General features: G+C 44.2%; 1 protein-coding gene across 1 annotated transcript in view; it reads left to right on the top strand.

Moving 5' to 3' along the window:
* DGKI (diacylglycerol kinase iota) overlaps positions 1–12,267 on the top strand; it is a 486,429-nt gene that overhangs the window by 218,932 nt on the left and 255,230 nt on the right. The gene's annotated exons all lie outside the window — the stretch shown is intronic.

Raw genomic sequence — 12,267 nt, forward strand, 5'->3', positions numbered from 1 at the left:
ACCAGCTGGAGAACGGATAACCCGGCCTCCTTTGCTTTGATTTCCAGTGGACAAACTCAATAGAAGCCAAAGCACAAAGGACCTGTTGATCAATCCATAAAAGTCAACCTTTTTTACCATGAAGCCAGGTAGAAAAGGATGGAGAGTGAACCAGGAGGGCAAACAGGATTGATCTAGCACATGTTGTTGAACTTAAACCTGCATGCCATCAAGGACTGAAGGCTGAATATGCCTTTGCCCCATTATTGCACCTCTGACTGTCTTCCCCAGATCTATCATTGCATCCATTTAACCAAAATTCTTCTGTAGCATGACTAGTGCTCTCTAGTAGTTAAAAATTCAATAACCCATTCCCGTGGAGTTGATTCCTACTCACAGCGACCCTATAAGACAGAGTAGAACTGCCTCATAGGGTGTCCAAGGAGCAGCTGGTGGATTCAAACTGCCCACATTTTGGTTAGTAGCCTGAGCTCTTAACCACTGCACCACCAGGGCTCTCCTCCCCAAAAAAATCAACACAAAAAGAAAAAAAAAAAATGGTAATGATTATAACTAATTTTGACTTTTTCATTTTTGAGGGAACAAAGCTTTGAACCCAGCAGTATGAGGGAAATATGTTCTGTAAGCCACAGCCTGGAAGCTTATCTTTTATTTCTTTATTCTACATCATATGGAAAAATTATAAAAATTAACCAGTTAACTTTTAAAAACTTGAGATTCAAAAATTTGAGACAGCAAGTCTTGAAAGTAGCTTTTGAGGCAAGAACACATAGTTAGACTTTCGCCTACTTATTTTTTGACTTTGACCTACATTTTTAATACTTCTTCAATATCCCAACCAAACATGTCACATCCTTATGAATATTTGTCCACAAATCATATGCGGTTTCTTACATAATTAGTTTAAGTAAATTAAACAGTGGTGTAGCGTTTATTAAGTGAGAAAAGGTAAAAAACAAACAAACAAACAAAAAACCCTCTTTGTCTATAATGAATATTGTTAAAAACTAACTTCCAATGATCTATGGCATATTCTCTGTACCCGTTCTTCAGCTTAAGGAGAATTAAGCTCATTCACTTTTCTCCAAATGGTTCTAATACGACCAAAATTCTACTGAGCCTAGTCCACGTCAGTTTAAGTATATTTAAGGCAAGTAACTCAGAAGACACTGAGGATGGTATCTTATATGTGCGTTGTACCTGGTGAAACTTGGTTGCATACATTATCTCACCTGCAGAATGGTATGCATTATATCATTATTTCACAGCTGTGAAAATTGAAGCTGTAAGAGATAGAAGGAGCCATCTGATGATGAGGTGTCAGAGCCAGGGCAGCAACAGGTCTCCGGACCCCTAGATTAATGTTCCCCACGCCCTTCCATAAAGCTCTCTGAACCTGTAACACCTAGGCAGAGTCTGATTACCCTGGGAATACTCAGTGAATCTTAATTAAGGGAACATGCTGTGGTTAGCATTGTTTACGTGTGACATAACATTTTCTGCCACCTGGTGGCGACGATGGTGAGACTTCATCTCATACACTTTGGGCCCCACTGGTGGTCTGCTTCTGAAAGGTCACAGCCTTGGAAACCCTGTGGAGCACGGTTCTACTCTGCACACGTGGGGCGCCATGAGTCAGAATCGACTTGACTGCAACTAACACCAACAGGTGTTTTGTTAGACCCAAGCATGTGAGGTTACCTCTGGGGACTCAGATTCTGATTTGTAAAATAAAGAGTTTGAAATAGGGGGGGAAAGAAGGAAAATACTGACCTAGGGCTTTTGGGGATGGTCCCTTATCAATTTACAATTCTCTGCTGACCTTAAAATGTGTGTGCCCTGGGGGTCAGCTTTCAAGAGACCCTGCTGGTTAGGGACCAGGAGTGGAGGTTCAAGGGTGGGGCTGTATGCACTGGTCAGGCAGTCTGTTGTTGGCCTGTCTGTCTGTCTGGCTATCATAGACAGATCCTCAGGCACTGAAGATGTAATGCAGCAGTGGCGAGGAGACCAACACACTCTGGGGCGTCTTCCCTACGAATTGCTGGGGACCTGCCTTTCCTGACTTTCCATCCTTGGTTGAGTAACAAGAACGGGGATGGGGCTGAGGGGCGCAGAGCCCCTTGCTGCGGGCCGTGAGTGACTCTGCTCTGCCCTGGAAAGCCGCTTGTCACTGCCAGTGCTCGCCCTCTTTGACACGACCACTGTCCTGCTGGTCGCAGCTAATGTGATGCCCTGGCCCCTCTGGCGCCCTCTGCCGTTTTTAAGAGCGCTGCTGGCACTTACGATCGCAGGTCACTCAGGCCTGGGGCTGAGGCCAAAGCTAGGCCAGGGGAGACATGGAGCACTTCTGCCACTGCTCAGGTCCCAGAAGGTTCAGGTGCCCCAGCACAGCCCCCTCTCCACCCCCCGCCCTACACACGACTCCTCTGCACCTGAGAGCTATGGTTCCCTCATACATACTCGAGGAAGCCGGCTCTCCTTTTCACAGAATCTGCCCCCACAGATATGCCTTGTGATGATTCTGTAGTTTTATGGGAACCCTGGTAGAGCAGTAGTTAAGAGCTACAGCTGCTAACAAAAAGGTTGGCAGTTTGAATCCATCAGGCGCTCCTTGGAAACTCTATGGGGCAGTTCTACTCTGTCCTGTAGGGCGCTATGAGTCAGAATTGACTCGACGGCAGTGGGTTTGGTTTTGGTTTTTTAACATGATATATAATGTTATCCTTGCCAGATTTTAAAAAAAGAAAACTCAAACCAGTTGCCATTGAGTTGACCTTTACTTATACTTTTATAGCAAAATATGTCTAAGTTTGTGTCATCTGCACAAACTTAGACATATTTTGCTATAAAATACGACACAACCTTGCCTGCTGAAAGTGAAGAGGACTTGAAGCACTTACTGATGGAGAGCAAAGACCACAGCCTTCAGTATGGATTACACCTCAACATAAAAAAAACAAAAATCCTCGCAACTGGACAAATAAGCAACATCATGATAAACGGAGAAAAGACTGAAGTTGTCAAGGATTTCATTTTACTTGCATCCATAATCAACACCCATGGAAGCAGCAGTCAAGAAAGTAAAAGATGCATTGCATTGGGCAAATCTGTTGCAAAAGACCTCTTTAAAGTGTTGAAAAGCAATGATGTCACTTTGAAGACTAAGGCGCACCTGACCCAAGCCATGGTGTTTTCAGTCATCTTATATGTGTGCAAAAGCTGGACAATGAATAAGGAGGACCGAAGAACTGACACCTTGGAATTGTGGTGTTGGCGAAAAATGTCGACTATACCATGGACAGCCAAAAGAACGAACAAATCTGCCTTGGAAGAAATACAGCCAGAAGGCTCCTTACAAGCAAGGATGGCAAGACCACGTCTCATATACTTTGGACATGTTATCAGGAGGGATCAGTCCCTGGAGAAAGACATCATGCTTGGTAAAGTGGAGGGTCAGGGAAAAAGAGGAAGCCCCTCAACAAGATGGATTGACACAGTGGCTGCAACAATGGGCTCAAGCATAACAACGATTGTGAGGATGGTGCAGGATCGGGCAGTGTTTCGTTCTGTTGTACATAGGGTCCCTATGAGTCAGAATCAACTCAACGGCACCTAACAACAACAACAACATCTCTAAGTTTACACAAAAGAAAGTGTAGTTAATTCTTCTAGCAGAAGGACATTTTCCTCACTCAGTGACTTAAAGGTAAAAAAGTCTTATCAGTGATTATGACTTCAATGAAAATCTTTCAAGATGTGTGATTGGTAACATCAGTTATATATACAGTGTTAGAATAGGCCATTATAACTAGTCTTGTTTTTTTCCAGAAATAAAGAAACAAACAATAACAAAAAAACCTTGGTTGGTAAATATTGTCAACTGTGACATTATAATTTGTACTGGTAAGGTTATTAATTGTGGGTCAATCAGAGATGGAAATTGATTTCCATGGATGAGTGTCTTCATAATTGTAGCTGGCAGCATTATTAGAAAACATTCTCAGATAAGGACTCTCCCTGGTATTCTCGAACAAACATGAAAACCCAGCAGTGTGGATGTAGTTATGACATTATTGAATGTAACACCAATAATCGATACAAAAGATTTTTTTTCGTAGAATGAGGATGGTCAGCAAAATATGAAATACAAATATCATGGCTAAAAATAGTTAACATATGAATTAAATGTAAATCAGTAGCCCTTGTTATTGATGTCTGTCTTGACTCAAAGGTCTGGGGTTAAGCAGTCTACTCCAATGAATTCATCTGCTTCTGGAAGGACGTGTTCTGGAAATCATTTCTTAGTCTCTTGTTACAGTCTGACAAGATTTCGGTAACAATGTTAACTTAGACTTAGAATCCTATGCCCTGAATTTTACTCCCTTTAGCTTCAACAATCAGCTGTACCTCGTCTGGTCCTTTATTGATGCATTTTGATGTTATTTTGGTTTCTTATTTTTCCCGAGGAGTCTCAATTTATAACCTGATAAGTGAGCGGAAAAGGCAGAAATAACCTGTGGATGATAAGCCTTAATGGCTCTGATTATTAGATTGTTTTTGGGTGGTACAGATGGTTAATGTGCTCACCCGCTAACCAAAAAGTTGGAGGTTCGAGTCCACCCAGAGGTACCTTGGAAGAAGAGCCTGGTGATCTACTTCCAAAAAACCAGCCCATGGAGCACAGTTCTACTTTTCACACATGGAGTCGCCATGAGTTGGAGTTGGTTTTTAACTGGCTAATTAACCAACAACACTGGAGGGAGAACATGGAATGGAATGCTCTACTGAGGAAAAATAAGGTTTAAGGTTTAAGTCAATAAGGTTTAAGTCAGTTATTACCCTGGAGTAAGAGCATATTATGGACAATAAAGGCAATAATAGATTTTCAGAGCCTTTAATTTATGCCATTGTTGTTGTACCCTGTGTACAACAGAATGAAACACTGTCCAATCCTGTGCCATCCTCAAAATCGTTGTTATGTTTGAGCCCATTGTTGCAGCCACTGTGTCAGTCCATCTCGCTGAGGGTCTTCCTCTTTGTCGCTGACCCTGTACTTTACCAAGCATGATTTCCTTCTCCAGGGACTGCTCCCTCCTGATAACATGTCCAAAGTACTTACTTACTTACTTCGTATATATTATGCCATAAGTGCATTGCGTAATTAAACCCAATAGACCAGAATTTACGTTTTCATGGATAATTCTAGTAGCGTAACTCTGCAGATCACATAATTTGTAGCACGTCAGAAGTTATAAGGACATTGCTTATTAGAATTATTTTTGTAAAGACATCATGTATTATATTTCAATTTATTGGGCATATGTGTATGTTTTCAAAATCTTAAACATTTATACAAATTTTTAGCTTAAGACTAGTAAAACCAGTGTAGGAAATTTAGGACGTTCAGGTAAATTAGATTTCCATGAGAAAAATAAACCCTAGTCTTGCATAAACTAGAATATTATGCTAACATTTTTACGCTATGATGGAATCAAGGATAATTACCGTATTAGCCTAATTTCCAAGAATTCACATTAATTAGGAATATTACTTGAAACTTTATAAATACATGTACCAATTAATAAAACTTTTCAAATTGATTAAAAGAACTAAAATTATGTCAGTACACTTTTGCTTATTATCTTGAACCTAATACGCAAGGCCATTAATTCAATACCCAGGTAAACCTTTCTCCCCTCTTAGCTACCACTAAGGAGCCCAGGCGGCTCAGTGGTTAAAGCACTTGACTGAAAGTTCAGCGGTTCAAACGTACCAGCTTCTTCACAGGAGAAAGATGTGGCATTCTGCTTCTGGAAAGATGACAGCCTTGGAAACCCTAAGGGGCAGTTCTGCTCTGTCCTGCAGGGTCACAGAATTGACTCGAAGGCAGTGAGTTTGAATTTGATTTTAGCTACAGCTTCAGCAAAGCCTTTGGAGTTTTTCTTAAGGAGTCTGCACATTTCAAGCATCAAAAGTTTGATTTTTTTCTTTCTTTTGGAAATTTTTGAGTTCTCATCTTAAATTAATTAATCACCACCAGTTGTTGTTGAGTAGATTCCAAATCATGGCAACCCCACGTGTCCATGTGTCAGAGTAGAACTGTGCCCCATAGTGATTTCGGTGGCTTATTTTTCAGAAGCAGATTACCAGGCCTTTCTTCTGAGGTGCCTCTGGGTGGGTTCCCACTGCCAGCCTTTCAGTTAGTAGCCCAGCCCTTGACTGGTTTTGCCACTCCGGGATTCCTTAAATTAAATAAGTGCCTATTATTCTCTTGATGGAGCCCTGGTGGCGCAGTGGTTAAGAGCTTGGCTGCAAAAGGTTGGCAGTTCGAATCCACCAGCCGCTCCTTGGAAGCCCTGTGGGGCGGTTCTCCTCTGTCCTGTAGGGTCTCTATGAGTCAGAATCAACTCCACAGCAACTGGTTTTTTTTTTGTTGTTGGTTATTCTCTTGACCCAGGCAGCAGGAAACCCCTTGGGTTTTAAGAGACGTTATTATCTGAGTCCTCATTTTTTGTCCTTTCTGTGTTAGAGCTGTGTGAGTTGGATATTCCTAGGGTGTGCCCATAATAATAGGTTTTATGAGCATATGAAAAGGGAGACCGTTGGAGAATTGAAATTCTTTAATTTCATTTTGGTCTAAAATCAACTGAGGTATAAAATAAAACCTTTTTAAAAATCCAAAGTTCCTGAAAGTGGCCACCGTAATTCCAAATTATTTTTCATGAAACACTCTCATTTTTCCAGCTAGGCACGGCATGATGGGTTATAGTTTTTATACATGTAAGACGTCTGGGCTTCCCCTAAGGGAGTGTGTTGACACTGTTTAAAGATTTTTGCTTCTGTGTTGAACACGGACCAGACGCGGGAAATAGACTATCTTCGGCTGAAAGTCAGAGTTGCCAGTCGTGCGGGAGGCAGACAGCAAACCAAGACTGAAAGCTCAATTGACAAATCCTGGTCTAGTGTCGCAACAGTTTCGCACCGCGTGCCAACCACAGTAGTCCACCACCCAGGCACAGAGACTCAAAGAGAGGGGAGCGCCTTCGCTACCTCATTACCACAGGGAGCAGCCCCAGACACCAGGACTCCACCCTTTGGGGGGCTTTTAAACACCTGCTTCTCAGGTGTGTGGGTTCCTGGATCTAGGTAAGAAGAGACTATAAAAAAAAGACTTTGATGCAACCTCCATTTGTTCAAAGAGACAAGGACAATTTGAGGCAGTTAACGGAGAGTTTGCTGCGTTTATTTACTTACCAGGCGAAGACATACACATCAGTAGAACATTGACGGAATAGTCTGTTGAGGGGAAAAAGGCAAGATGTGTGGGCATTAGGAAAGGGGTGGGTTTACGGCGGCTTTGCTAAGTAAGGCTGGGAGATTGCACTCTGCACAAGACAGAGTTAGTCCCTAAGTCAGGAGGTAATTGGTTAAAACAAGTGCCATTTTTCATGATCAGAACAGAGCTTTTGATTAGCTTAAGTGTGCATCTGGATCACTCAAAGTTCTTATTTATCAGCTTTAACTAGGGGGGTGCTCAAATATGGAGAAGAAAAAGGTGTAACACAGCTTTAGCTGCCCAGAATAAATCTTGTTTATCAGCTGCAGCTGATTGGAAGCAGTTGCTTTGAAAGACTGCAGCCAGTTTCAAATCTAGCGAAGTCCTACTCTGAGTGGAAAAATTCCCTTGTCCATTACAGTATCAAGTTGCTATGATATTTATACGCAGTTAGATACATTTGCAAGAGTGGTGTAACAGTTTTATTTTAAATTTTCAATTCTATTTTGCTACAAATTGTAAACATTGCATCTAATTAAACTTACGGTAAACATTCTAGATACGAAATATAAAATGTGAAGGGGCACATATATTTTTCAGAAATCATAGGGAGTAGTTGAGCAAAAATGTTTGAACTTCACTGTTTTAAGGTAAATATTAAAACCCAAACTAAAACGGTTGCCACTGAGTCAATTTCAATTCATAGTGACCCTGCAGGACAGAGCAGAACTGCCCCACAGGTGTTCCAAGGCTGTCGTCTTTACAGAAGCAGACAGCCACAGCTTTCTTCTGCAGCGGGGCTGGTGGGTTGGAACCACCGACCTTTCGGTTACCAGCCCAGCACTTAACCACCGCGCCACCAAGCTTCCTTAGATAAATATTAGTGGCGGTAAATCGATTCGGTCTTATTTTATAATTCTCTAGGATTTGCACTTTATAATATTTTCTGACCTTTGAAAATGCCAGTGGGCTTGTTTTGTTGTTGTTTAAGGTTTTGGAGGCATGAGCAGTATCAACTCTTGTGTTGGATCAAATCAAACGAAATGATGAATCAGTGTGTGGGCGGGAGATTCCCTCACCCCAGACCTTAGTTAAATAAATCAACAGTGAGTTGATTTCAGCCATCAGTAAAGCCATTTTCCCCCAGTTTCAGTCTCGTCTGTAAGGCTCTGTGCCATTTGGTGCCTGCCCCTGATTGCAGGAGAAAAAGAGGCAACAGCGCTTTAGCTGCTCAGAGTAAACCTTGTTTAACTTTATTCCAGAGGCTCAATTTGATTGAAAAAAACTCAAAGAGCCAAAAAAAAAAAGGGAAAAAAAAAAAAAAAAAAACTTACCTTATCCCTCAAGGTTCTTGGTGTTTTTAATTTTTAAATCATTTGGGTCCAAAGCATCCTGACCTCACATCCTGTTTTCCTCTTTGATTGCCTGAATAAAACAGCCCTTAACAACCTTTGAAATTCAAACAGTCAGGGCCTTTGCTCATCCCATAATAGCAGGTCTGGGCCAGCATTGAAAGTGGGCAATTAGGAGTCTGGCTCTTGTTCCTGAGCTGAGAGCCCAGCCAAAGGCTTCTCCCCATGCCAGGTGGTCTATGGGAACTTGACCCATGAAGGCTCCAGGGTGGTTCTATTTGTGTCCCTGTGTTAGACAGTGACCCTGAAGCAATGTTCACGGTGACTCTGCCAGACTAGAAGCCAAAACAAAGCCCAGAGCTGATGACTGCCAAGCTCACTTCCAAGGGACTGTCCGTGATTCCCACAGCATGGCACCCAGAGCCCCCATTGTGGCTGGATGCTGGAAGACAAACATTCATCTACCCACCCTACAGCGCTGAGTAGAGTATTGCCAAGTCACCTATTTGGAGTCCCTGGGCGGTACAAATGGTTAACGCATTCAGCTACTAACCGAAAGGTTGGAGGTTCGAGTCCACCCAGAGGCACCTTGGAAGAAAGTCCTGGAGATCTACATTGGAAAACCAGCCATTGATAACCCTGTAGAGCACAGTTCTCTGACACACATGGGGTCACCGTGAGTCACAATTGACTCATGACAACTGGTTTTTCTTCATTGATGCTGAGGGGGTGGTGCAGGTGATAAGACCTATAATTTGGGAGAAGAGATCACAGTGAATTGAGGTGATGTTGGAAGACTACCAGAAATCCCAAAACCAAACCCATTGCCATCAAGTCGATTCTGACTGATAGCGGCCTATAGGACAGAGTAGAACTGTCCCACAGGGTTTCCAAGGAGCAGCTGGTGGATTCGAACTGCTGATGTTTTGGTTAGCAGCCAAGCTCTTAACCACTGTGCCACCAGGGCTGCACTGGAAGACTAGTGGCAGAGAAATTCAGTTATATGAAATGGGGGTAGGCATTCCACGTGGCAGAGTCGGAATGAGTAAACAGTCTGGACAAAGAAATGGAAATATAAAGAATACAGCCGGTTGTGGAACATAATTAGACCCTTCTCACATAGACATGTTTTTTGGACATGTTATTAGGAGGGATCAGTCCCTGGAGAAGGACATCATGCTTGGTAAAGTAGAGGGTCAGCGAAAAAGAGGAAGCCCCTCAACGAGATGGATTGACACAGTGGCTGCGACAGTGGGCTCAGCTCATGAGGATGGCACAGGACCCAGCGGTGTTTCGTTTTGTTGTACTTGGGGTTGCTATGAGCTGGAAGTGACTTGATGACGCTCACAACAACACATAGACGGGGGTTTGCAATAAGAGAGTAGTGGGCGGGGACGGATTACCCAATAAGCAAGGTATGCACGGGCTTGTTCGTGCTTACTGACTAGTCTGTAGTGTACAATATCATGTGAGTTTCACCACACAACCCATATGAAACTGTGCGCTACAGATTAGTATGTAAACACAAGTAAGCCCGTGCGTACCTTGCTTACTGGCTAATCCGCGGCTGGGAGTGGGAGATGGAGGTACAAGAATTGGTCGGGAGGGTTATGGGTGGCCCTGAGTGCCAGTAGGAAGAGCGTGTCCTGTTGGCTTTAAGAAAGAAGCAGTCGTGTAAGCATTCTGAGCCGGAGACTGACATTTGAGAAGCAGCCCTTTACCTGGTGGCAGTGCCCAGGATAGGATGAAGAACAGAGGGGAGGAGCAGGTGTCGTGGAGAGGCCCGCTGGGGAAATGGGGCAGAGATCCAGGTGTGGGAGCCCACGAGCAGAGCGCAGGCCTGGCTGGACGTGGCCCCAGGAGGGAGAGTTGAGCGCAGCAGCCGAGGCTCGTTTGGGGGTCCCACCCAGACGCCATGCCAGCCTCAGTGCCCTGGATATTGGCTCCTGCTTTCTTTCCCCACACAGTGCTCACACATGGTTGCTACGGCTCCAGAGAAGGATTTTATTCGTCTTTTTTTTGGTTCAGTCCATCAAGAGTGGCTTGAAGGATGACGGGGAACTTTTCAAGAGGCTCCAGCGTGAAGTTAATCCTGCGTATTTGGTGCCATCTGATTTCACACTGAGTAGTTTGTTCATCAACTTTGCAAAGACCTGTGTGCATGACCCTTTGCCCACTGGGATTGGTGTCCTCTCCGTAAGCTATTGCTGCCAGGTGGGTGCAGCTGGGGTGCCGGGGACGGTGGGGGGGTTGCTCTGCACCACAGCAGTGAGGACGTGGACATTGAACCTGGCCCAGCGCTGCAGCCCACATGTGCCATACAGCAGCACCTCCCCTGCTGGAGAGATGGGACTGTCGTGGACAGAGTAGGCGGAGCAAGACTCATTACTTGGCAGGAAGGAGGCATGCCGGGGTCCCCAAGGGCACCCTAGACTTGATGATTCTCTAGGAGGACTTACAGGACCCAGCGTATACTGCTCATGGCTATGATGTATTTCAGTGAAAGCCCACAAAGCAAAATCAGCAAAGGGAAAAGGCAACTGGGACAAAGGCCAACCAGGGGCAAGCTCCCAGGAGTCCCCTGCCAGTGGAGTCACACGGGACATGCGTAATTCCTCCAAAAACTACTTCTGATAACATGTGTGAACTGTGGTCTACCAGGAAGCTCATTAGAGACTCTGTGCCCAGAGTTTTCACTGGGCGCTGGTCACGTAGGCACCCTCTGCCCGGCACATAGCAGATTTCCAGACTCCCAGAAGGAAAGCAAGTGTTCAGCATGCACCACATTGTTTGTGCAAACAGTTCAGGCACAGTGAGACGCTCTCATGTGTGCAGGGAACGAGGAAACCCTCCCGAAATCCAAGTTCCCAGACAGCGGCCACAGGTCAAGCTTGCAAGCAGGCCTTCCTGAGGACAGAACCAGGCCTGGCATGTCAACACAGGGAGAGACTGAATTATCATTTCGCTTGCTGAGGAAAGGACATTGACAGAGCCATTTGCAAAATCCAGGAATCTGATGTTAAGAAGAAGCCATGTTTCTAGAAGCGAGAGTTGAGGTCGAGACGGGAGAGAAGGCCTAGTGGGGAATCTCAGAGCCCCGAGGCTGACACTGGCCTCGTGCTCACATGCAGGAGATGTGGAGGGGAAGGACATGTAGGAAGGTGCATGAGGAAACCAAGTGAGGAGGGAGGTTCAAAGAGGAGAAACCCTCAATAGACGTAAAATGCTGCAGATATCCAGGAATAAACAGGATTGCAGAAATGCCGTTGGGAGACCTTTTAATAATGCATAAATTCACTCCTGCACTTAAAATTATCTGCCAGATTTTTCCAGCCAGGGCCTTGACTGGCTTTCCTGCCCATTGCATTTTACTGTTTTCTTTTGATCACTTCACAGAAGCCCCGTTTAAACATGTTTTGTTGCTGCTCTGCCTGTGTTTGGTTTGGTTTGGATTTCACAGGCAGGTAGAAACAGATGCACTTTGGGAAGATGAAAACAATCCCCTGAGCCCGACTCTGAGCTTCTCTCTGGCAATTCTTTCAAACCACTTTGGTTCGTGCTGAAAAAGTAATTCTGTTTGTTTGTTTATGAGGATTGTGTTTGCCATTCCGTTTAATCTCATTGCTGCTGGCTGGGGAA

The sequence above is a fragment of the Trichechus manatus genome, unplaced genomic scaffold (assembly GCF_000243295.1).
Source record: "Trichechus manatus latirostris isolate Lorelei unplaced genomic scaffold, TriManLat1.0 scaffold00093, whole genome shotgun sequence".
In the NCBI taxonomy this organism is placed as follows: domain Eukaryota; kingdom Metazoa; phylum Chordata; class Mammalia; order Sirenia; family Trichechidae; genus Trichechus; species Trichechus manatus.